The sequence below is a fragment of the Lithobates pipiens genome, unplaced genomic scaffold, assembly GCF_037356315.1.
Source record: "Lithobates pipiens isolate NorthernLeopardFrog02 unplaced genomic scaffold, aLitPip1_a1.2 Scaffold_13, whole genome shotgun sequence".
NCBI classification, from domain to species: Eukaryota; Metazoa; Chordata; class Amphibia; order Anura; family Ranidae; genus Lithobates; species Lithobates pipiens.
The window spans coordinates 32,986,464-33,013,084 of NW_027507718.1; the positions used below are offsets into that span (position 1 = coordinate 32,986,464).

The 26,621-nt window shown below is 41.8% G+C and overlaps 1 protein-coding gene across 2 annotated transcripts in view; it reads right to left on the minus strand.

Annotated features, from left to right (window-relative positions):
* The window catches only part of TJP2 (tight junction protein 2), a 165,186-nt gene that overhangs the window by 119,018 nt on the left and 19,547 nt on the right, over nucleotides 1–26,621 (minus strand). Inside the window, exons 1-2 of one of the 2 annotated variants that reach the window (XM_077474970.1) lie at nucleotides 15,182–15,204; nucleotides 11,625–11,745 (exon numbers count right to left, since the gene is read on the minus strand). The gene's annotated coding sequence lies outside the window, so the exon portion shown is untranslated. Of the gene's footprint in view, nucleotides 1–11,624; nucleotides 11,746–15,181; nucleotides 15,205–26,621 lie in introns of those variants that run through there. The other variant, XM_077474973.1, reaches the window with a different exon arrangement.

Consider the following 26,621-nt stretch of genomic DNA (forward strand, 5'->3'; position numbering starts at 1 on the left):
GCTGATTATTTAGATGCAATTTACAAAGCGCTTTACTGAGAGTACATTCCACTGAAGCCTGTGTGCATTTCAAATATTCAATTATTATCCAAGAAAATGTCTGTTTTTAAAAGTCCCACCAGACCGGATTGAGTATGTGAAGTGATTGCAGACTGAGATAGAAATTACCTCTTTACAGGAAAAGCCTTGCTTTTCAATGGATAAATCACTTCTGGATTAGTTTTGTAAATGCACTGCCTGTGGCTGCTTAACATTAATTGAGCTATAATATAAAAAAATATCTGAAGGGATTGCCATACATTTATAGGAGTACATTTATAGGATTAAATGCTAGCGATTACCATTCTATTCAAGGATTTTTCCCTTTTTGTTCATTTAAGCAGCATTTCCCATTTTATAACCTCTTATATGAAATACTGTACACTGTAATAGTTCTGTATATGTGGCTGTGCCCCAATTCCAGTTCTGCAGCCCTTAGATAACCCATGCCCTGACTTGGCTGGAAACAGCAAAATTGTGTAGTAGATCATATTTGTCATACTCATCGTCCACCTTTGCTAAACAAACTACATTACTTAAAGCAGACCTTCAGTCATTTTTTTCAACTTTCCATCTAATAAATCGTCTGCCCTTGTTGTTTTAACTTTGAATAGTAAGACATTTTTTTGTGCCAGTAAATACCTTATACAACCCACTTCCTGTTTCTTGTCTGGAAAAAAAAGCCCAGGTTTATGACATCATGCACAGCTCTCTCTCTTGTGTGAGAGTTTGCCAGCAAGGAAGGGGGGGAATTGGGGGTGAGTCATGATAGGACCAATGAGAGCTGCAGAGCTGGAGGTGTGTCTCTGTGTAAATCCAGGAAGTGAACAGGCAGCAGCTTCAGCTGCCCACAGTTAAAATGGATGCAGCCAGACTCAGTGGAGGGAGATTTCTGCAGCATATTTGGCAAGTACAGTATATATAAAATAATATGCAAAGTGGTTGAAGGGAATCTTCAGAATGGCAAAGATGTTTTTTATTAAAAATGATGGGAGCAGACTACAGTTCCTCTTTAAGCAGCTATTTTTTCTTAGTTGAACCAGCAGGTTGAAGAAAAAAAGAATGACTTAAGCCCCATACACACTATCAGTTTTTCTGCTGAGTTTTTCCTTCAGATTTACCAAAACCATATAATATAAGGTCAAACCTTAGGAGTTTCAATCTGTATGCAATCAGGCAGGCCCTTCTACTACATGGTTTTGGTAAATCTGAAGGAAAAACTCAGCAGAAAAACTGATAGTGTGTATGGGGCTTTACAGTAATTCCCCCATCCACACATTCAATGTGGTTGGGGGAATCCGCCCCACTTAGTTATTGTATTCTGGCTGCAGGGAGACTTCCCTGCTGTCAGAATACAATGATCGAACATGCTGGCTGTAGCTTGCAGCGCAGATCAAGTGGCAAAACATCAGACAGGGTGGTTATACAGAAGCTGATCAGTTAAAACCACCACCACTGTACAACCATGCTGCCCATACATGAATTTAAATTTGGCCAGTCCCTACTGAACCGGACAAATTTCAGTCCATGTATGGCCAGATCATGATTCTGTTGAAAGCTAAGAATAGGCATTAAGCTAGCCATATATGGATCAAAATTCACCCAGTCCCTGCCAGTGATGTAAGTAACTCAGTTAAAATAAACAGAGCTACTTAACGCAGTGAATGCCGTCTCCATCGGTGAGATTGACACCTCGCGAGCACTGTCGCCTGGTATGGATTTAAAGGGGAACCCCTACCCCGAGAAAACGGCGTGGGGGTCCCCCCAAAGTCCATAGCAGACCCTTATCCAAGCACGCAGCACCCGGCCGGTCAGGAAAGGGTGTGGGGACGAGCGAGCGCGCCCCCCCTCCTGAACCGTACCAGGCCACGTGCCCTCAACATGGGGAGGTGCCCTGTGGCTCCCCCCACCCCAAAGCACCTTGTCCCCATGTTGATGAGGACAAGGGCCCTACCCATGCACCTGGGGAAAAAAGTGTTAATAAAAAAAAACACAACACAGGTTTTTAAAGTACTTTATTAGACAGCTCCGGGGGTCTTCTTCTGACTTCAGGGGTCTGTCGCTGGGCTCCCCCTCTATCTTCTGCTCTTTTACTGCTAGCTCTTTTGCTGGCGGAGGAGCCCGGCTTTCTCCTTCGTTGCCGCCGCCGTCCGGGGGTCTTGTCCCGCTCTTCACTTCTTCTGCCGGGCCTCTGCTATCTTCTTACAGCTCTTTTACTAGCGTTGGCCCGGGAAGAAGGAAGAAAGAAGGAAGAAGAAGAAGAAGAAGAAGACCCCGGGCAGCGACAAAGGAGAAAGTCAGGCTCCTCCGCTAGTAAAAGAGCAGAAGATATCGGAGGAGCCCGGCGAGAAGACCCCCGGAGCTGTGTAATAAAGTACTTTAAAAACCTGTGTTGTGTTTTCTTATTAACACTTTTTTCCCCAGGTGAATGGGTAGGGGTACATTGTACCCCATACTCATTCACATAGGTAGGGGGCTGGAATCTGGGGGCCCCCTTATTAAAGGGGGCTTCCGGATTCTGATAAGCCCCCCACCCGCAGACCCCAACAACCAACGGCCAGGGTTGTCAGGAAGAGGCCCTTGTCCTCATCAACATGGGCACAAGGTGCTTTGGGGTGGGGGCCGTAGGGCCCCCCCTTCCCCAAAGCTACCCCCCCATGTTGAGGGCACATGGCCTGGTACGGTTCAGAAGGGGGGGGCGCTCGCTCGCCCCCACCCCCTTTCCTGACCGGCCGGGCTGCGCGCTCGGATAAGGGTCTGGTATTGGCTTTGGGGGGACCCCCATGCCGTTTTTTCGGCGTAGGGGTTCACCTTTAAATCCATACCAGGCGACGGGGCTCACGAGGTGTCAATCTTACAGATGAAGGCGGCGACATTCACTTCCTTCACTAGTCCCATCTATAGAATATAAAAAAAAAGTCACAGTTACTTTGCTGAGTAACTAATTACTTTTCCAATGTAGTAACCGAGTTACTAACACAATTACTTTTTGGGAGAAGTAATTTGTAACTTAACTAATTATTTTTTTAAAGTAAGATGACCAACACTGGTCCCTGCTGAACTAGCCAAATTTTGATACATGTATGGGCAGGGTGGTTGTACAGAAGTGGATCTATTGATTCACTTCTGTACAACCCCCCTGTTATATATTCCCTGCTTGATCAGTGCTGTACACTATAGCATTCAATGCTGATCAGTTGACAGTAAGGCCGCGTACACACGGGCGGACTGTTCGCCCAACTTTGTCCGTCAAACAGTTTCGGCAAACAGTCCGCTCAAAATTAGCATGGACGGACATGGCCACACACGACGAACGAACAGTTTGCTGAAACCGTGCGCGATGACGTGAACGGCACGTACGACGGGACGAAAAATACGACGTCCTATACACTGCATTATAACTTTCGGCGTGAAAATCCTTTCTGAGCATGCGCGCAACTTTGTTTGACGAACAAGCCTACACACGAGCGGACTGTTCGCTGAAACAAGGTTTCAGCGGACAGTTTTACGGAATTTCCGAAAAACCTTGTTCGTCAAACTGTCCGCTGAAACTGTCCGCTGAAAGCCCACACACGAGCGGACTGTCCGCCCAAACACTGTTCAGCGGACAAAGTTGGGCGAACAGTCCGCCCGTGTGTACGCGGCCTAAAACTTTGGATTGCGAGCATAATTTGTTCCAGAAACATGCTTGTAATCCAAAGCACTTGTATATCAAAACAAATTTCCCTATAAGAAATAATGGAAACTCAAATGATTGGATCCACAACCATTTATTCATAGGTCCTACAGTTTATAGTCCATATAAAAAGATTATAGCATTGTGATAGGTTGTGTAACCATAAAATGTCCATCCACAAATAAGAAGCCTCCACAAGGGGATTAGAAGCAAAATCCAGCAGGAGCTACAGAGTATATAAGAGAAGAGAGGCACTATGTAGCAATATGTTGCTAAATATTGTACCTTCATTAGATGTAACCATATTGCTACACTTGGAGGCGCCTCTCTCTTTTTTATACTCAGTTGTGACCTGATACTACTTGTATATCAAGACATCGCTTGTATATCAAGTCAAAATTTACTAAAACATTTTGCTTGTCTTGCAAAACGCTCTGAAACCAAGGTTTTACTGTATTCTAAAAGTGGGGAAGTCTCCTCGCTGTCAGAATACAATAGCTCAGTGGAGAGGATTCCCCATCCACATCGAGTGTGTGGATGAGGGAATCTATGGCCCGTGGCTTTTAAAAAGCTTCAAACAGCTTCCTGAAGGACCAAGCTTCATTTGAAAACCAGCACTATAGTAACAATTGCCACAGAGCTTTTTAAAGCGATGTTTAGTCTCAGGAACCATGATGGGTCCCACATGTGTTAGGATCATAAAAGACACTTAGGCCACCAACCTAAATTTTTAACATTACGGCTGGATGGGGCTGTACACATGCGATGGCAGTTTTATCTCTGCTTGCAGAGCTTGTCACACTCACCAATTAGACCCTTTTCACACTGGAGGCGTTTTTCAGGCGCTACAGCACTAAAAATAGCGCCTGCATAGCACCTGAAAAAAACCTCAGCTGCAAACCCAGTGTGAAAGCCCGAGCGCTGGAAGGGCGTCACAAAAAGTCCTGCCAGCAGCATCTTTGCAGTGGTGTAGGAGCAGTGAATACACCGCTCCTCCACCACTCCTGCCCATTAAAAACAATGGGACAGCGCCGTGACACCACCGGCAAAGCGCTGCTGCAGCGGTGTTTTGCTGGCGGATTTAATCCCCTTTTGGCTACTAGTTGGGGGTTAAAACCGCTCGCTAGCGGCTGAATAGCGCCAGAGTGTTCTGTCCCCCTGTCAGAACACAATCGGCACAGTAGTGGAGATCGCAGTGGAGATCGCTGTACTAACATTGGATTGTCCTGGGCTGTCAGTTTTTATTTGTTCAACCAACTGGGTCGAACGAAAAAATAATAATTGGTGGTGTGTACTAGGCTTAAGCGTTGATCGGGAGATGGACGACTGCTGGTTTTCCAGCATGCTTGCTTCTGTCAGACCGGCTGCCATACACATGGCCCGTTTTTATTGAACCACCGATATTGCCTGGCATTTGGCCTGTGTGTACTAGGCTTTAAGCTTGGATAGATTTGGTTCAATGCAAAGGTGCTGTTTACAACAAACAATAGCTCACTACTAAAATCCTCTTCCACTAACCTGATCTAGAATCTTATCACAAATTCTCAGGCAAGCCTGGGTAATGTCATTGAGTGTTCATGTGTTTGCAAGCATATGCAAACAACATTTTGTACCAATGTTATCTTGGCATACACTTAAGATTTATGCAAACAGATTCTTATTAACCATGTGCAACACTGTGTAACTTCAATAGGGGAGAAAAAGCTCTCCTGAATTGAAAGGTTGGGCCACACTACTCTGCTATGTTGTATAAAAATTGCACTTGTATTACACTACTCTCTGATGACTATACAGTATATTTGGGATAAATGTCAGTTATTTTGCTAATTAAAAAATAAAAATAAAATAAATAAATATATGTATATGTATGTGTGTGTATATATATATATATATATATATATATGTATGTATGTATGTATGTATGTGTGTGTGTGTGTGTGTGTGTGTGTGTGTGTGTGTATATATATATATATATATATATATATATATATAATTTATTAGGGAAACATTTCTTTATGTTTTTTTTTCTAATTGTCACGTCTTTCTTCCTAATTCCAACCTATAACCTCATTATTATTTTAACAAATAATTACTTTTTTTAATGGGAAAATATTAATCTACAGTTTTCTGAGCTATTGTTATATAGATTCTTTATAATTGATGTGAGGTTGAATGGGTATATGAAGGGTTAAATAATTTGACATGTATCTATTGCAGTTAGCTGAGGCTATGTATCAGACTGTTGATACTATTTGAATTGTATGTATCTGTTTGGCCTGGTGAAGGACTGTTGCCACTCCAAAGTAATGTAGCAATGTAACAGGATTATTTGTTTGATTAAATAAAACGTTTTTGCGGCAACCTGTCTTCAATTTCATATGTGGATTTAGGAATTGTCCCACTAATCTCTTTTGCAGACATTGCAATTTATACAGGTGTGCTTTCTAACTTTTCTAAGTGTGTGTGTGTATGGGGGACCTGACCTGTTAGAGAGACCGCTCTCCTCTATGGGGGGATCGGATTACGGACTGCCTGTCCGTTTTCATCCGATCCGCCAGACGAATGGAAAATAGGACATCCATTTGTCTGTATTTTGCCGATGGGATCGGGGCGGATCAGATGTCAGCGGACAGAGAGATGTATGGAGTGACCGTTCAGATCCTCCTGAAAAAACTGACAGGAGGATCTGAACATCCGCACGTGTGAAAGGGCCCTTATACACGCACATGAACTTTAATGGCATCCCAGTCTTAGTCCGTAGGGTTCAATATTGAGTTGGCCCACCCTTTGTAGCTGTAACAGCTTCAACTGGAAAGGCTGTCCGCAAGGTTCAGAAGTGTGTCTATGGGAACGTTTGACCATTCTTCCAGAAGCACATTTGTGAGGTCAGGCACTGATGTTGGACGAGAAGGCCTGGCTCGAAGTCTCTCCTCTACTTCATGTCAAAGGTGATCGATCAGGACTCTGTGCAGGCCAGTCAAGTTCCTCCTCCCCAAACTCGCTCACCTTGCTTTGTGCACTGGTCCAAATCATTTGGTGGAGGAGGCATTATGTTGTGGGGTTGCTTTTCAAAGGTTGGGCTTGGCCCCTTAGTTCTAGTGATGAGAACGCTTATGCTACGTACGCACAGTCGGAATTTCCAACAACAAATGTTCGATGTGAGCCTGTTGTTGGAAATTCTGACTGTGTGTAGGTTCCACACCGGACATTTTCTGTCGGAATTTCCGACAACAAAGATTTGAGAGTTAGATTTCAAATTTTCCGACAACAAAATCCGTTGTCATAAATTCCGACGCACAAAAGTCCACGCATGATCAGAATCAAGCAGAAGAGCCGCACTGGCTATTGAACTTCATTTTTCTCAGCTCATCGTACGTCTTGTATGTCACCGTGTTCTTGGTGATCAGACTTTCCGACAACATTTGTGCGACCGTGTGTATGCAAGACAAGTTAGAGACAACATCCGTCGGAAATTAATCCAGGATTTTTTGTTGGAATGTCCAATCGTCTGTACGTGGCATTAGGGCATCAACATACCAAGACATTTTGGACAATTTCATGCTCCCAATTTTGTAAGAACAGTTTGGGGATAGCCCCTTCCTGTTCCAACACCAGTGCACAAAGCAAGGCCCATAAAGTCATAAATGAGTTTGGGGTGGAGGAACTTGACTGGCCTGCACAGAATCCTGACTTCAACCCAATAGAATATCTTTGGGATGAATTAGAGCGGAGACTGCGAGCCAGGCCTTCTATTCCTCATCAGTGCCTGAGCTCACAAATGCGCTTCTGGAAGAATGGTCAAACATTCCGATAGACACACTCCTAAACCTTGTGGACAGCCTTCCCAGAAGAGTTGAAGCTGTTATAGCTGCAAAGGGTGGGCTAACTCAATTGAACCCTATGGACTAAGAATGGGACGCCATTTAAGTTGATGTGTGTAAAGGCAGGAGTCCCAATACTTTTGGTAATATAGTGTGTGTGTGTGTGTGTGTGTGTGTGTGTGTGTGTGTATGTATATATATATATATATACCGTATTTTTCGGACTATAAGGCGCACCGGATTATAAGGCGCACTAGCAACGACCGGCTGATAAAATGGATATTTCCATATATAAGGCGCATCGGACTATAAGGCGCACCGGATTATAAGGCGCACTAGCAACGACCGGCTGATAAAATGGATATTTCCATATATATAAAGCGCATCGGACTATAAGGCGCACGGTCGATTTTGGGAGAAAATTTAGGCTTTTACGTGCGCCTTATAGTCCGAAGGTTTACGTCAAGATGACAGATACTGTTAACAAAGAACTCCAGCGATGTCAACAGGTCATATATAAGGCGCACCGGACTATAAGGCGCACGGTCGTTTTTGGGAGAAAATTTAGGCTTTTACGTGCGCCTTATAGTCCGAAAAATACGGTATATATATATATATATATATATATAGATATATATATATATATATATATTATGTATGTATATGTGTGTATGTATATAATATGTTTAACACTTTTGCATTTTTTTTTGTCAGAAAATTACTTAGAACCCCCAAGCATTATATATTTTCTGAAAGTAAAGTCTGTGGAGAATAAAATAGCGAATGTTGCATTTTTTTTATGTCGCACGATATTTGTGCAGCCATTTATCAAAATGCAAAATTTCAGAAAAAATACACTTACTATAAGTGCATTTTAGTGCAAAAAACACATAATAATACCTAATAATATTTGGGTAAAATATAATAATAATATAAAAGATTACGTTGCTCCACATAAATAGATACTAAACACATCAAGCATTAAAGTTTTGCATGGCATGAACTACCTTAAAATCCCCATGGGTGGCGCCTTTAAAGCCTTTACAGGTTACAAGTTCAGAGTTAAACATGAAATCTGGGGCTAGAATTGATGCTCTCCCTCTGTCGTTCTTGGCAATACCTCATTTGTGTGGTTACTATTTAAATATGCATGCAGGACCTAAGTGCACATTTGCATTTGTCTGTGAACATGGGGGTTGGGGGCACTTTATGTTTTTTTACATTTTATTATTATTTTATTTTTTACACTTTATCTTTTTTTATTTATATTTTATTTAACTTAATTGCTATTACAAGGGATGAACAACATCCCTTCTGATAGCTTGAGCAGCGACAGGTACTCTTTTTTTATTGAGAGATCTGGGGTCATTTAGATCCCTGATCTCTCCTCTGCCCTCCAAGGCAGCTGATCAAACACAGATGAGTTTGATCAGCTGTCTGGATGGCTAGTAACAACCAGCATACAGGGAGCCAAAACCAGAAGTGATGTAATACATGTAGTTTCTAGCTCCATTTGTTACAGAGGAAAGGAAAGGGAGCAGTTCTCAGCTGACTTGACCACTTGCAGCAGTCTAGGGCTCCCCGATGGGACAGGAGAGCCCAGGAACGATGACGGGAGGGGGTGGGAGGGGGTATCCCTTTCCGAGCCCTATAAAAGTGATCACTTTTAAGTAAAAATTAAGGGATCACTTTTACATGAAAGAAGTTCGCCAGCTGAAACCATGACCCTGGTTTAACAGTTTCCTCCGGATGCTATCTATCTATCTATCTATCTATCTATCTATCTATCTCTCTCTCTCTCTCTCTCTCTCTACCTATCGCCCAAATTTTAAAACCAGAATCCTCAAAAATATGCATGGGTCCATAAGGAGAAGCTGTTTTTGCTATGCAGGGCTAAGCAACAAATTCACTTTAATGATGGCCCCCAAAGGACCACACATTCCTTCCCCCAAAGATGCTCTCAGTTTTCATGTAACAGCACTGGAAGCTAGACTGGCCAATCACTAAGCACCATCACTGTCGTTCAGGAGTCCTATACTCCACTTACGTGGAGTATTGGATATTTATCTTTCCTCTCAGCGAGGACAAGTTTCTAAAATAACTGTTTTGGCAGATGGCCGACAGCATAAGCTGTTAGCACATACTGTTTACTCAAATAATTTAAACAATATATGATACACTGGTGCATGGGCAGCATATAAGACCCAGGCATTGTCACATGGAGTGTGTGCTTATGGCTGTGCAAACAGTCTGTTAATTGGGGCAATGGGAGGTGTTAATGGCTAATAAAAGTTATATGTGCTAACAAATAATACTGTCATCTTTTTGTAAGTATTGTTATGTTAGGCTGGCTATACATTATACAATTTTCTTGTACAATTTTCCTTTAGATTTAACAAAACCATACAATATGAGGTGAAACCTAAACACTTTCAATTCGTATGCAATCAGGGAAGCCCTTGCGCTACATAGTTGAAGGTAAATCTAAAGAAAATTGAACAAGAAAATTGTATAATGTATGGCCAGTTTAAGTATCTTGATAGTTCCCACTGGTTCACTTTAAATCGTCCTTCCACTCTAGTCTGGGGGCCTTGGCTCTCCCATTTACTCTGTAGGGCCTACACACTGCAGCACATGTGTTGGCAGAAAAAATGAATGTAAACACTACCCAGGGTGTCAGAGAGCCAGGCAGTGGGAAGCTGCTCTTTGCTAAATCTCAGATATGAGTATACTGTACAAGGTAGGAGGGAATGGGGGAACTCAATCGTAAACTTTTCGTTTAATGGGGATGTTGACTGTAACATTACAAAAGCTTTTAGCAACATTCAGCAGGATTTTAGAAATTATATTAATGAAAAATGTTAACTTACTGAAAATACACTATATTTTGCAAAGTGGTAACTGCTGGAAGGCACATAAAGGCTTGAACTTGGCATGAGCCTGGCATTCTGCACGTCCCACTAGCAGGGGGCAGATAAGGTGGGAAAGGTCACAATGACTTGAACAAGTACAGAGAACCATGTTTTCCATGTCTATTCAACCCAGTTTATATTGTTCAGTACATGAAATGTGTGCCCTAGACCATATCCACCTTTAGATTAGGTCCTAAATGAACACATTTATTGACTAATTTGATTTGGCAAATGATAGTTCAAGATTAGCAAACAGACACAATTTTAGAAGTATTTATATTTTTACTGTATGTAACAAAAAAGTATTCATGATCAGACTTCCTTGAACTGAGACAAACACAGAACCACATAAAGACGCCACAAGACTCACCACGAAACACAGACCTGGGGTGTGCCCTGGTCAGCTGAACGGTACGGCAAAAAAGGGGGCATACTCAAGATAGTTAATGGATAAAAGTAGAAGAAGGATGTGCAAGGAAAGTGCCCTGAGAAGCAGGTGGCTCGTGGTTTTTTTGTTGGAAGAGGCAGCAAACAACCACCCCCCACGGCACCTCAAAGCCCACCCCCCACTCGCTGTCTGCCGGTTGGTCCACATACCTCATCTAGGCGATGGGCATTGGGCAGCGGCGGACATCAGACTGTGGCAGGCATCGGGGCATCGGGTAGTGGCTCCTGTGTCTTCTACTCCTCGCTTCCGCAGTGCGTCTCCTCCCCTCCTTCTAGGTGTCAAATAGGATTGCCTGTCCTTTCAGCCAATTGGGTGATGGGTATCAGACCCTCTTCCCGATTGGCCGAGAGGAGGATCAGTGTTGCAACAGCGAATATTCATTCGCTGTTGTAACACCTGAATGGGCTCCTGGTGCAATGCTCTGCACCACAAGCCTACCCTTTTTGAAGCCTACTAGATCCTCTGGCTCTAATAAGTTGCTTCAAAGAAAAACACCCCCGCCGCTGTAATTTAGGTGCCCAACATCCTGAAAGGGAAACTGGAACTAAAATTAAATCAGAGGAAATTTGCACTTGAGCAGCTTATTCTACACCAAACACACTACATAGAATTCAAATTTGCTGACATGGGAGACTATTGCATTGTGGTACCAATATTGTCATTTTATTAATTTAAATACAAGGGTCTTAAAAGTAATTCAAAAGCCAAAAGGTAGATATGGCTCATACCTGGTGAAGCAATCTGCTGCGAGATGTCTTGTGTGTTGGCCCAGTCACGTGCTTTGGCGGAGCCTTCCAGCGTGGGTCTGTGTACCACTCACATGCGCTGGGTAATACTGTGGTCCTTTGCCTAAAATATTTAAAAAAAATGTACACATGAGGAGTGAAGAAAGTGGTGAATAATGAGTGATACCCTAATTTCATTTTCCCATGGTTGAATAACAGTGAAAATAAATTATATTTAATTTAATTATAGTCGCTCTCTGTTTTGTATATAAAGACGGGATTAAATATTTTTTTATATAAAAATAATATAAAAATATTTATAAAAAAAATGACATATCTCAGAGTCAGTGTAACACATACTAGAACTGCTTAACAAATGCATGCCTATGAAGCTGAAGGAGAATACTAAGGGCATTATTCTAAATATATGAGGGCTGGTTGTACCCAGGCCCAGACTGGCCATAGAGCAACCTGGGTAGTTTCCCGGTGGGCTGGGGCCACCAAGCTGCATGTCCCAAGGCCGGGACAAGGGGTGGGCAGAGAGGAAACATGCTCCAGGCCCAGCTGGTGTAAAGTGGAGGGAGAGGCACCAGTAACGTTGGTAGCATCAGGCTTCCAGCCGCTGCCCTGCTTCAATCGCCGATACCCGCATCATTCCTTACAGCCTATCAAACAGAGCCAGGAAGCTTCCACTAGACTCCTCCTTGACTGATGTGTCCTATGAGAGAAGATGAGGAGGAGCCTGGAAGGACAAACATCTCTTGCCCCAACATTGAGTCATGATGTATACACAGTCTGAGAGATGTGTATGGAGGAAATGGCAGTGGACTTTGACCACAGATGACAGAAGATATGGAGGGATGTGGAGGAGAATGATCATAGAGAGGTAGAGTAGGCATTGATAGAAAAGAATGATATTGACCAGAGAGAGAAATGGCAGTGGGTAGAGGGGAGGGAGAAGGATTCTGAGAGGAGTTGGCAAGAATGAAGGCAAAGGAGAATGTTCAGGGTGCAGGACATGCATTTATAGAGCAGAAGGATATATATATATATATATATATATATATATATATATATATATATATATATATATATTAGTTGTCATTATTAATAAGTGCGGAATACCAGTTTTGTGTTATGATAACGCTCGTTATCTGCATTGGTGCCTTTCGTTTTGAATGGCACCCACATGCACCTGTGTTGTAGCGCACCACAACACACAATAACGTGTTGCTGTTCATTACATAACAAAAAAAGGGGGGGTCAGGTCTGATTTTGGGTACACTGTGGTGCATTGGCAGCCCATTCAAAATAAATGGGTTGCATTACCAAATGAGCCCTTAATTGGACTCTACATCTAATACAACATAAGTTTTTACAGAATTTGTGCTTTTTCAGAACAAAGCTTTTTTTTAATTGAGATACAGTAGACACTTGATTGGCCAGTTGACTAATATAAGCAGAAGTACCACTTTTCTGATGCAAATCATTTTGAGATAATGTTCTTAATCAAAGGGAAGTTTTTGTTGGTGTTTTTTTTTAAGTACACTAGATTCCTTTTAATTATTCCATCAGAAGGAACCTTAGGCTGACCGTACATTATACAATTTTACTTTAGATTGACCAAAACCATATAATATGAGGTCAAACCTAAACACTTTCAAATTGTATGCAATCAGACAGGCCCTTCTATTACATAGTTGAAGGTAAATCTAAAGGAAATTGAATAAGAAAATTGTATAATGTGTGTCCAGCCTAATGCCTCGTGCACACGATCAGATAATGACGTATGATAAAAAACGCTTTCGGATTGAGCGTACAATAGTCTGATCTTTAGTACACAGCTTTCGACAGCCGATCGCAACAGTTCGTCCAACAATATCCGAAGGGACAAACACAAAATCTTTTCTTGGATGATAGCCCAGCAGACAGTAATCCTTTATTCAGTACAGTATGCATCCGCTAAAATGTATAAACAAACACCACGCATGATCGGAAGCACGAAAGTAACCTGGAAGGAGATGGGAGAATGTAAGCAATATTCATACCATGAAAATGCTCCAACATACCAACAGCAACAGATCAGTACAGTTCTCCGTTCGCTAAGAGAACAAGCGAAAAAACGTGCGTTAATGAAATGTGTGGAGAGCAATACACAAATATGCCTCTACAATACGAATGGAAATAGCCAAAAGGCGTGGCAGACACAGGGGTCACATGTATATGACATCACTTCCGATACATAGCTACGCAAACAGGAAGCTTTTCCAGAATCGTCCGAAAAAAATTGTACATTTAGTAGAGCGCAAAATGCACTCTTGAATTCAATATTATGCTCTGTACACACAATCGGACTTTCCGACAACAAAACCGGTGATTTTTATTCGACGGTTGTTGGCTCAAACTTGTCTTGCATACATGCGGTCACACAAATGATGGCCAAATTCCACTACGTTAAATTCAATAAACTGGGATAAATACAGGAAAGGAAATATCAAAAGATCCGCACTGAGAAGCAAATTCCATTGGATTGAGGTCTTGGTATTGGAGCCAATGATAATAATCGTATAACCTTGACCCTATCAGTTAAAGTCCACTTAAACTGCTGCGGCGGTCTCTTATTGTGGACCCGCAACACTTGGTAGATTGCTGACCTAAAAGATTTATCTAGGGATTAGTGACTTGGAGTTCTAGTCCGTACGGCGAGCTGATAAAAAGGAAGTTCAATAGTCATGCGCCACCCATTGGGCTCCTTCTGCTAATGTTGTGTTTGGTGAGCACTGATTCCAAGCATGCACGGACTTTTGTGCGACTGACTTGTGTACACACGATCGGAAAGTCCGACAACAAAATTTGTTGGCTGAAAACTTGAGAACCTGCTAGCCAACATTTGTTGGCGGAAAGTCCGACAACAAATGTTGGTTGGCCATAGACACGGTCGGACTTTCCGCCAACAAGCTCACATCCAACATTTGTTGTCAGAAAATACGATCGTGTGTACGGGGCATTAGTATTATGCAACAAAATGTGAACGATAAGTCGTATGATTATCTGATCGTGTGAACTGGGCATTAGGCTGGCCATATATTATACAATTTTCTTTTAGATTTACATTCAACTATGTAGTGGAATGGTCTGCCTGATTGCACACAAATCTAAAGAAAAATTGTTCAAGAAAGTTGTATAATGAATGGCCAGCCTAAAAAATGGCACCTCTGCATTGTTTTTAATGGCTTTAATTTGACTGTACAGGCAGCACTTATATGTTAGAAAATCCACCATTGCATTTCAGGCTATTACAGTACAATCAAACTAATATCTTACAAATATGTAATCATTATAATGCACATGAGTTAGGGAGGGGGCAGGAATATAATCCTGCACAAATAACGACTAACAGAAGTGAGACAATATTTATTCCCAACAAACTAGAACACTTATGTACACAATTAGACAAACATAGCTATATACATGAGAAATGTTGACGGTGAGGTGTGTGCAATGTTCAATGATGAAAACACAGTGAACAACCTCAAAGGACCGGTTGTTTCTTGCCTTACCCTGAATACTGCCACAGATTTGCATGTCTTCCTTCTGGAAGCAGTTCCCTCTTATTCAGGGGGGTGATGCCAATGGCAGCCTCTAGAATAGTAAAATATTTCTTGTACCTCATGCTGCCTCTGTCACTCCACCTCTGCATCAAGTTGTGACTGGGTAAACCGCTGCGCCTGCGACTTTTGATCTCACATCTGTAAGCAGCTGCTGTGATCTAGTTAAACCATGCATGATGGCTATAACACAAACTAACCGTAATGCCGTGTTTTAAAAACATATCCGGGAGGGGAAAAAAAAAAGAAAAAGATGCATAGCGCAGAGTAGGTTGTCTATAACGTCACTCTTATATAATTCCAGTGATCTTAAAATAAAGCCGTAATGAAAATTCTCTGGAGTTACAATCATGTTGTAAGCCTTTCGCCGTACGGACTAGAACTCCAAGTCACTAATCCCTAGATAAATCTTTTAGGTCAGCAATCTACCAAGTGTTACGGGTCCACAATAAGAGACCGCCGCAGCAGTTTAAGTGGACTTTAACTGATAGGGTCGAGGTCATACGATTATTATCATTGGCCCCAATACCAAGACCTCAATCCAATGGAATTTGCTTCTCAGTGCGGATCTTTTGATATTTTCCTTTCCTGTATTTATCCCAGTTTATTGAATTTATCGTAGTGGAATTTTAATCCATCTTTAGAAGCACACCATATGACAGCAAAAGTGGCACCATATTGAACTGAAAAAAACAAATGAACTTATGACTGAGCTTGGTTCAGTGATATGTCTAACCACAGTTAGCTGGCCATAAGTTACAGAACATTTGCAAACAGTTAAAGGCCATTTAGGTTTATGCCTTGCCGAAACTGCGTTGCATTGCCTGTTATTTTGAATAGCACCCCAACTTACTATTACTGTAGCAGGAATGTACCTGTACTGCAGCGTGTTGTGGTGATGCATGGCACATGCCACCTGTGTGGTGAACGCCATTAAAAAAACAAAACATTTATTTTTAGTGTATGCATTGCAATGTAGATGGAAAGGGCAATGAAGCTCTTCTAAAGTTAAATGCAAACATTCACTATGAGCTTTATGTTGCATTAAAAAAAATGTGATATAATTTTAATCAGCAGACTTTGAGTACCGGTTCACACAGGGGTGGTTTCAAAAGTTGTCCGAGTCTGAAGCCACCGCGTACAGCCTGACTTCAGCACGGTTTGCAAAATGACTTCTGTATAAAAGTCAATGCAAGCCGCTCCGAAGTCGCCCCAAAGTAGTACAGGAACCTTTTTCTAAGTCGGAGCGTCTTGAGTCGATCCTATTAGAACGGTTCCATTGCAAGTCCCCTGACAGGTCTCTGTGTGATCTGGTTTCTGCCAAAAACTGTCCCCCCATTGGATAGTATCTGCCCCGTACTGCGCAGGCGCAGCGCTTGCGCAGTACGGAGGACAAGGAGACTCTGAAAGTCACTGAAGATGAACGCACAGAGTCCAGGTTGAAGCCCCACCATCCAAGTGGACATACGGTAGCACTTAGTAACATCCCCCCTCGCGGGCTTGCTTTGCTTACCACACTTCGGACATGGCCTCGCTGCGCTCGGCAATTTTTTATACTAACGCTATGTCCACTTGGATGCTGGGGCTTGAACCTGGACTCAGGTAAGCAGTATGGGGCGGACACTATCCGATGGGGGACAGTATTAGACACAACACCGACACTGAGGCTTATATTTTGGGTTAAATATACAAAGTGTGTGTATATAATGCCTCTATTTTTTTTTACATTTTTTTTTACAAAACAAGTAACTAAAAGTATATGTATATCATTTTGATTTCAAATAAAATCCTATCTGTCTAAAAAGTACATATAATACATTATAATTCCATAAATATTGGGACACCTGATTTACACACAGCCTCACTGCATGGGCAAAAAAAAACTTTTAGTATTTGTTTAGTCCAACGTACACTATATTACCAAAGGTATTGGGGCACCTGCCTTTACATGCACATGAACTTTAATGGCATCCCAGCCTTAGTCCGTAGGGTTCAATATTGAGTTGGCCCAACCTTTGCAGCTATAACAGCTTCAACTCTTCTGAGAAGGCTGTCCACGAGGTTTAGGAGTGTGTCTATGGGAATGTTTAACCATTCGTCCAGAAGCACATTTGTGAGGTCAGGCACTGATGCTGGACCCTACAGACTAATGCCGCGTACACACAAATTCTGACCATGTGTAGGCTCCATCGGACATTTTCCATTGGAATTTCCGACACACAAAATTTGAGATCTGGATCTCAAATTTTCCGACAACAAAATCCGTTGTCGGAATTGTGTGTACACAATTCAGAAGCACAAAGTTCTACGCATGCTCAGACTCAAGCAGAAGAGCCGCGCTGGCTATTGAACTTCAATTTTCTTTTCGTTGTACGTGTTGTACGTCACCGCGTTCTTGACGTTTGGAATTTCCGACAACATTGTGTGACCGTGTGTATGCAAGACAAGTTTGAGCCAACATCCGTCTGAAAAAACCAATGGATTTTGTTGTCAGAATGTCCGATTGTGTGTACGCAGCATAAGCATAAGTGAACTTTAGGCATTTTTGCCCATGCAGTGAGGCTGTGCAGTGGGGTAATTGCTCTTCTTTGTCTAATGCCGTGTACACACGAGCGTCTTTTCCATCGGAATTAAACGCTGAAGGTTTCTCCGACAGAATTCCGCTCAAGCGGTCTTGCATACACACGGTCACACCAAAGTCCGACCGTCAAGAATGTGGTGACATACAACACGTACGGCACGTACGAAGGGGCTAGAAAAAGGAAGTTCAATAGCCAGAAGCCAATAGCTTCCATCTCGTACTTGCTTCAGAGCATGTGTTTTTGGTACGTCGGAACAGCATACAGACAAGCGGTTTTCCCGATAGGAATTTTTTCCGTCTGAAATATTTAGAACATGTTCTCTTTGTAGGTCGGTCAGAATTTTCGACGTAAAATGTCTGATGGGGCATACACGCGATCAGAATATACAATGAAAAGCTCCTGTCTGACTTTTTCTGTCAGAATTTCCGCTCGTGTGTACACGGCATAAGGGTTCAGAATGCCGAGATATACTCACCTAATCCTCTAAACCTCACAGCACATGACCGGTTTCTTCAGTCTTCAGCTCCTGTCCTCCCCAGGGGCCAGTGGTCTTGTGCAGTGGACTGCTCCTGACATTATCATACCCACAGACCGGCTCTGGACGTGAAGGCGTTAGGAACAGTCCATCGCTGGACGTGGGGGTCGTTGTTTTCTGGAGTATCAAAAGATCGGGTGAGTATAGGCTCTGTGTTCACCCCTAGACAAAACAAGCAGTTAACCAATGCACTAAAGGCACAGCACCACTGCATGGGAATAAAAAAAATTGGGCTTTAAGGTGTGCACCTGAGATATCTTGGAAATGAAAAAACACTCTGGGACTTAAGAGGATTAAGAGAGAAAACTCTGGGACTCGAGTTGTAGTCAGTTCATGAAAAAATATTTAGCTTTTTAGGAATTGCCAGAGGGCCAAAATATTGTGTATGTTAGTATGTTGAGCTTCTATTGGTTTTGAATGGTACCCCAGTGCACTAAGGCAGTGTAGCACACCACAAAGCACTGTAACACTGTATTGAAAAAAAATTCCCATTGACGTGATTCTTTTTTTCAGTTCTGGTTGCATTGGTAGCCTATTCATTTAAATAGACTGCCTTCGTGCAACACACATTAGCACTTAAAATGACATGTTAAAGTAGTTGTAAACCCCTGAAATGAAAAATGAAAAAAGCATATCCTAATATAGAACCTAGGGTAATTTTTGTCTGCTGTGTTATTTCTCTGCTATCTGCATGAGCCACTTTTGACAGTATATGCTGACACCAAGCAATCCTGGGAGAAGCCCCACCAATCAGCACAGGCTCATCAGTGCCTCCTCATCAGTGCCCACCAGCGCCGCCTCATCAGTGCCCACCAGTGTTGCCTCATCAGTCCCTATTGCAGCTTCATCGGTGCCTACCAGTGCCCATCAATGTAGCGTCATCAGTGCCTATCAGTGCCCATCAGCGCACATCAGTGAAGGAGAACATTTACTTGTTCGCAAAATTTTACATCTGCAACTTTAGATGGATTTTAGTGGACTGACCTTTTAAAGCTAAACCTCCACCTAAAACGTTTTATTTTGTTGTGCGCAGTATCGGAAAGGGTAGGAGTTTGTAATTTGTCATTTGCAACCAGCAATAAAACATTTTAGGGTGCCTAAGCCCCTCCTCAGTGTATCGACCTGCTAGTACAATTATTTTAAATATACAGTAAGCACACCACATAACAAGAATGCTTATGCAATAAATTTGTATTCAGTATATAGGCACAATTATACAATAGGATATAGGATATCCAATTGTGTCATATCACATCAGGCAATAAACCTTTGCTTGATGTGACATGGCCTACTTGGATTTTTGTACCTATTGCATGATCGTGTTTATATGCCGAGTACAACCATAATGTAAAAGCATGCTTGGTATGTGATGTGCCTACTCTGTATATTTAAAATGAAGGGTAAGTGTCTGTGTCAGGTTTTATGGCCATATGTGTACATATTGGAGAGGTTTCCTGTCACTTGCTGTCCAGACACAGCCAGTAACACACCTCCTGTATTAAACTGCCTCCACTCTGGATGAAGGAGCAACAGGGACACCTTTGGACAGCATCATTGTCAGTCTGGGGGGGGGGGGGGGGGGAGTGTTATATGCACTAGTAGATTTAGAGTTTAGAGTAGAGTACTAATGTACTTTAGAGTACTAAACAAATTGAAGCTACTTTAAAGTACTTTAAAGTACTTTAGAGTACTAAACAAATTGAAGCTGGACCACCTAACACTTTGTATGCATTCACAGCTATAGTTTTTCTCCCTTTTGGGATAAAGGTTTTACATAAATTAATCAAAAAGTATCATTGTAAGCTCCCCTGACAGTGGTAAATGGTTTGTCTCAACCTCTTAGCTGCTACATCTGCAGGACAGCTTGTTTTGTTGAAAACCAACAGACTTACTGCCTAGATCAGTAGTCTCCAAACTGAGGCACGGGGGACAGATGTGGCCTTTTGCTCGCTTTTATCCAGCCCTTGGGGAACTAATTTCATCTACTGATACCAACAATGGGGCATAATTCCCCCCACTGACACCAATGAAGGTGCACAATTTCTCCCAATGACATCCAACAATGGGGCACAATTGCTTCCCATGACACCAATGATGGGGCACTGCTTATTCCCACAGATATTGGGACCTTTTCTACTCCCAATGCCCACAGTCTGGCCCCCTCTTAAGTCTGAAGGACAGTAAACTGTGTTGTGCACAGTATTGAAATCATGCAGTCGAAGCTCCTTGTTTGCAGCAATAGCTTTGCTTTTATGGAGGATTAGCAGAACATATCTTTTACAGCATGTCTTTATCATGGAACGGAAACAGAAACACACAAAAACACAGTGAGGAAAGCAAACACTTCCTCTCATTTCATTACCACAGGTAACACACTATAACACTGCATCGCCCCCTGCTGCATAGATAGGTATAATGCATACAGTATTGTCAGTTTATAAGTAACTATGCTGTTGCTCTTCCAACAAACTGGCCATTTATTTAGAAAGTTTGGAGACCCCTGGCCTAGATAACCAGGTAAAAATAAAAAAAATAAAAAAAATTACAACTTTTACATCTAAAAATTGGTAAGTTCAGCTGCAGTATAATAAATGTGTGCTACTAATACTGTTTTTACTCTCTCTTATCTCTCTAAAGAGTTGTTTTTTAAACAAGTAACTGATTTGTGTCTGTTTTTACTGATTTAGATAGATACACTATATTACCAAAAGCATTGGGGCCCCTGCCTTTACACGCACATAAACTTTAATGGCACCCCAGTCTTAGTCTGTAGGGTTAAATACTGAGTTGGCCCACCCTTTGCAGCTATAACAGCTTCAACTCTTCTGGAAAAGCTGTCCACAAGGTTTAGGAGTGTGTATGAGAATATTTAACCATTCTTCCAGAAGTGCATTTGTGAGGTCAAGCACTAATGTTGGATGATAAGGCCTGGCTCACAGTCTCTGCTCAAATTCATCTTGGTGTCCTATCAGGTTGAGGTTGAGTGCTTTGTGAACCAGTGCGCAATTATGTTGGAACAGGAAGGGGCCATCCCCAAACTGTTCACACAAAGTTGGGAGCATGAAATTGTCCAAAATGTCTTGACACCTTAAGAGTTCCTTTCACTGCAGCTAAAGGGCCAAGCCCAACCCAGGAAAAACAACCCTTCACCATAATCCCCCTCCACCAAATTATTTGGACCAGTGCATGTCTTTATTGACCTTGCTGGTCTTTATTGACCAGCAAGGTCAATAAAGAAATGGATTAGAGTCCTGACCTCAACCCGATAGAACACCTTTGGGATGAGTTATAGCGGAGACTGTAGGCCAGGCCCTCTTATCCAACATCAGTGCTTGATCTCACAAATGCGTTTCTGGAAGAACGATCAAACATTCCCATAGACACTCCTAAACCATGTGGACAGCCTTCCCAGAAGAGCTGAAGCTATTATAGCTACAAAGGGTGGGCCAACTCAATATTGAACCCTATGGACTAAAAAAGGGATGGCATTAAAGTTTATACACGTGTAAAGGCAGGCGTCACAATACTTTTAATAATATAGTGTATATTTCATTTCACATCCTAATAGTTTTTTCCAGAATGTTCTGCAATGATATACTGTAGAACTTTGATAGTCTCAATAAAATAGCCAATTAGGTTAAACCTCCCATTCTATTACCTGGACTGAAAAAATTAAATCTGACTAGTGGCTCTGGGCAAGTGTCAATTTTTTTTTATCTCAGTTATTGTAAATCCTAATCTGAGTAACTTCAACTGACATTTTCATTGACCAGTTTGGAATTATGTCTGTGTTCGCCAAACTGTAAATTTAAAAAATCCCCAAACGCTCCTTCTACTGTACAAGCTCACTAATTTTTTTATCATTGTAAAACATAGAAGTAATGTCAATAGTTTGACTAGCTGATCCTGTTATGTCATGAAAAACAATAGACCTTCTGTTGTCTCTAATGAGGCCAAATATCTACATCCGCCTGGTGGGCAGAGACCATGTGATTAGATGCCTAGGTTTGGGTCATCTGAGGGAACTCAGTCAGAAGATTTCATGGCTAGAATGAGTTCCCTTTTTTGCTTGAATTAATGATATCTGGTAATGCTAATATGGACGCTACTGATTCATAGGAGTTTTGAATTTCTGTTTCAGTCATTTTTTATTATTATTTTTTGAAAAGAACAAAAAGTAAGTGATCAGTAAGTGATCACTTTCCAGAGAAGCAAACAATCCTTGCGTGCAATGTACATAAAACAAGAATGACACATACCCTGTTTCCCCGAAAATAAGACCTAGCGTGATTGTCGGTGATGGCTGCGATATAAGCCCTACCCCCCAAATAAGCCCTAGTCAAAGTCCTTGTAGGTCTTATTTTCATGGTAGGGCTTATTTTCGGGGTAAACAGGGTAGGGCTTATATTGCAGCCATCACCGACAATCATGCTAGGTCTTATTTTCGGGGGGAAAACAGGGTAAGTGGAGGTGAGAGGCACAAATATACCAAAAGGACAAACCAGAGAAGATCTTGGTAGTTAGGTTTAGTCCTTCATAAGGCCATAGGTGTATATTCGAACTCCATATAGCACAAACTTTGTTAACATTGGGAGATGGCCGTCAAGACAGCTACTGTTAAAAACAGAATACAAAGCAACAAGTCATAAGGATCTGGAAGTCAACACCACACCGATGTGTAATCAGTATGAGGAGGCCTGCAAAGTAGAAAAGCCTTAAAGCGGGAGTAAACCCGCTGATGTGTTTTTTTTGTTTTTTTTTTATACCTGCAAAAGAAAAGGCATAATGAGCTAGTATGCACCACATACTAGCTCATTATGAAATACTTACCTTAGAACGAGGCCCTGACATCTGGTCCGATCCACGCCAAGGGAGCTGACATGCTCCCTCAGCGTTTCTTACGGGTATCGCGGCTCCTGCGCTGTGAGTGGCCGGAGCCACAATATCGTCACTCCCGCGCATGCACGTGGGAGATTTCTTCCCGGCAGGGTCCGTAGTCTGCAGGGCTTTCAGCCGGGAATCCCCTGTGTGCATGCAGATATTTTTTTACCTACAGGTAAGCCTTATCTTAGGCTCTCCTGTAGGTAAAAGTCCCAAAAAAGGCTATACAACCACTTTAATCCAGTGAGTATAGCTTCCTGAGTATTTCCCGTTATCGTACAATAAAACAATCCCACATAAGGAACTCAAACTCCCCAACTGTAAACATGAGCAGCTCTGTTAAGAAAAGAACAGAAGAGCTGCTAGAGCATGAAGCCAAGACTGGCAAAAATCAAAAGAACAATAGAAAATTTAAGGATATTAAAAAGAATAAAGAAAGAAGTGCTTCCGTCCTCCATACAATATAAGCCGCGTTCATTCGGAACCTGCAGGTAGGCTAACCAAGGAAACCATATTTTATCAAAAGTGGATTGTTTGTCTCATAGGACACTTATGTTTTTTTTTTTTTTTCGTTTAATGATCCACGTAAGTTTCCTTTTCACTAATGCAATGTCTTCTACAGGGCTTTTCCACTCTGTGGCTATACCAATTTTTGCCGCTAGAAACATGAAGTAAATTAAGGTATGGATATGTCCTGGAACATTTTCAACACGCTTATTTAGTAAGGTTATGCTTGCATCCAGGGGCGGACTGACAACTCATGGGGCCCCCGGTCAATAGGAGATTATGGGGCCCCCAGGCAATCAGAGATTATGGGGCCACACAGTATACACAAACACACACAGTATACAATCACACAGTTTACACATACATTTACACACAATATACACAGATATGTTTCTATTGGCTGAGAAGGTACTGGAGAGGTGGTGCAGCTTTAATCTTGGGATTTTTAGACCAAAAGGATGTCGGTAAGGGACATTTCAGAGACAGATGTAAAAAAAAAAAACACAGATTTTTATATACTGTCCCTGGTTTTACTGAGGCTGGTAACCCTGATGGGGCCTCCTAGTGGCCCAGGGCCCTCGGGCAGTGCCCGGGTGGCTTAATATTCAGTCCGCCCCTGCTTGCGTCTTTAAAAATATTAACCATTGTGACTGAAAAAATAAATGAGTGAACCCTCATCCAAAAGCTGCGGTCCTAAGGACACGTCCGCCAAACGTGCAATAGTGTGCCTATCAGGCCACAACCCCTGTGAATTTAAATTCTAGGTTCACGTTATTGCAGAACAAACTCTTGTTCTGTGAATAGATATGCTGTCATTTGACATTCTATGTGGCATGTTACAGCTGATAACAGAAGGGAAGTCATTGAATGAATTATATTCTCTATACACAGGGTCTGCCAGAGATGTATGTCAATGTACAGGTAGTAATACTTTTATCAGGAGCTCATTGTATGAAATTCTGACATGCAAAGAAGGGTTTGAGGCAATAAAACAGATCACATTATAGCAATGTGCTGAAACAGAATCCCTCTGATAAACCATTTCTATTGAAAATAGGATTGAATTATCCTGTCATAAGCATGATGGTTCCTTTTAAATACTATTAAAGGACAAAAGGAGAGATTGCATAGCATATTCCATAATACAGACAGATAAAATCTGCCTCTCGAAGGTCGTGTAAACTGGATTTTCTGCCTATGGCCCTTTCAGGCCTGGATCACACCTATGCGTTTTTTTTTTAGTGCTTTTTGCAGAAACATGGTTACCTTTGGGACACGTTCACATCTATGCTTTTTTCAGCCGCTGCATTTTTGGAAGGGGTCAGGGACTTTTTTAAATGCAAAACGGTGTGCTTGTGGATCAATAGACTTTAACGGAGAAAAGCATGTAGTGCGTTTTCATCGCAATCTTGCCACGTTTTGCGCTTTTTAATCTGCCTAAGCAGTTGGCAAAAAAAAAACAAAAGGCAAAATGCATCAAAAAACATGTGTAAAAAACGCATGTCAGAAATGGAGCAAAGGCAAACTGCATAGGTGTGATTCAAACCTAAAGGATAACTAAACCCAACAACAAAAATTTAATATATTGCAGCTTACCGTCCTTAGATATGATGGCTGTCTTCGTTTTTTTTTTTTTTTTTTTTTCAAGCTACGAACATTTTCAGCAAATACAGAATATACCTGTTATTCTTGCCAGACATGCCATGTCCGTGTCACTTCCCTGTGAGCTGCACAGAGGAATATCTTCCTTCCTATCTTCTGTAAAATACTGATTGTCCTGTCCCCCATATAATAGAGATTAGGAAATACAGACATGTTTGTACTCTATATCAGGGGAGCAGCCTAGGGTGACAACACTGGCTCCCTTTATATATACAATGGAGGAATGATGTAGCCACACCGGGACAGGAAGTGTGTTATTGCAGGATTATATAGTTTGAATAAATGAAAGCAGCTACCATACCAAAGACTAGTAAACTGAAATATATAAAATTTTTGGTTTTGGGTTCAGTTACACTTTAATCACATCAGCATCCCTGTAGTGGTAGAGTTTAGTACTAGGTCACCTGCCAATAAAGGCCAGGGGAAGGGAGTGTTAGATGTACTAGCAGATTTAAATACACTAATTTGAAACTTAAATACACTAATTTGAAATCAAATTGAAACCCAACTGTAGCTAACACTTTATAGTCAGTTAGAACAGTTTTTAAGTTTTGGGATAATAGTTTTACAGAAAGAAATAAAAGCTGGTCATTGTAAGCACCTCTGTCAGAGGTAACTGTTTTGTCTCAACGCTCTAACTGCTACTTCTGCAGAATAGCTTGCTCTGTTGCAAAACAACAGACTTACTGGCTGGATCACCAGGGGAAGATAAAGGAAAGAAAACAAATGTAGCCACCATATCTAAGAACTAGTAAGCTGCAATATAATACATTTTTGCTTTTGGGTTTAAATCCTGTGTTATTTCTGAGACATGAAGGGCAGAGGGTGGTCTGAGGGTACAATTGGGTAATGCTTGGGTATACAGTACACTATAGAAGAACACCAAATACTTTTCGACAGCCATGTCATATAATTTTTAAAGTGGTTGTAAAAATAGTTACACCACTTTTACCTACAGATAAGCCTATAATAAGGCTTACCTGTAGGTACTGGAAATATCTCCTAAACCTGCCTGGTTTAGGAGATATTTACCATATATGCTCGTGTCGTTTCTAAAGGGCCTGTGCCGTGACTGCATGTGCACTGGAGTGACGTCATGTGGCTCCGACCAGTCACAGAGTCGGAGTCCATGGCCTTGGAAGGAAGAGGGGTTAGGATGGATGCGGCCACCAGTGGGGACAAGGTGGGCTTCATTTGCAGGTAAGTGGCACATAATGGGCTTGTA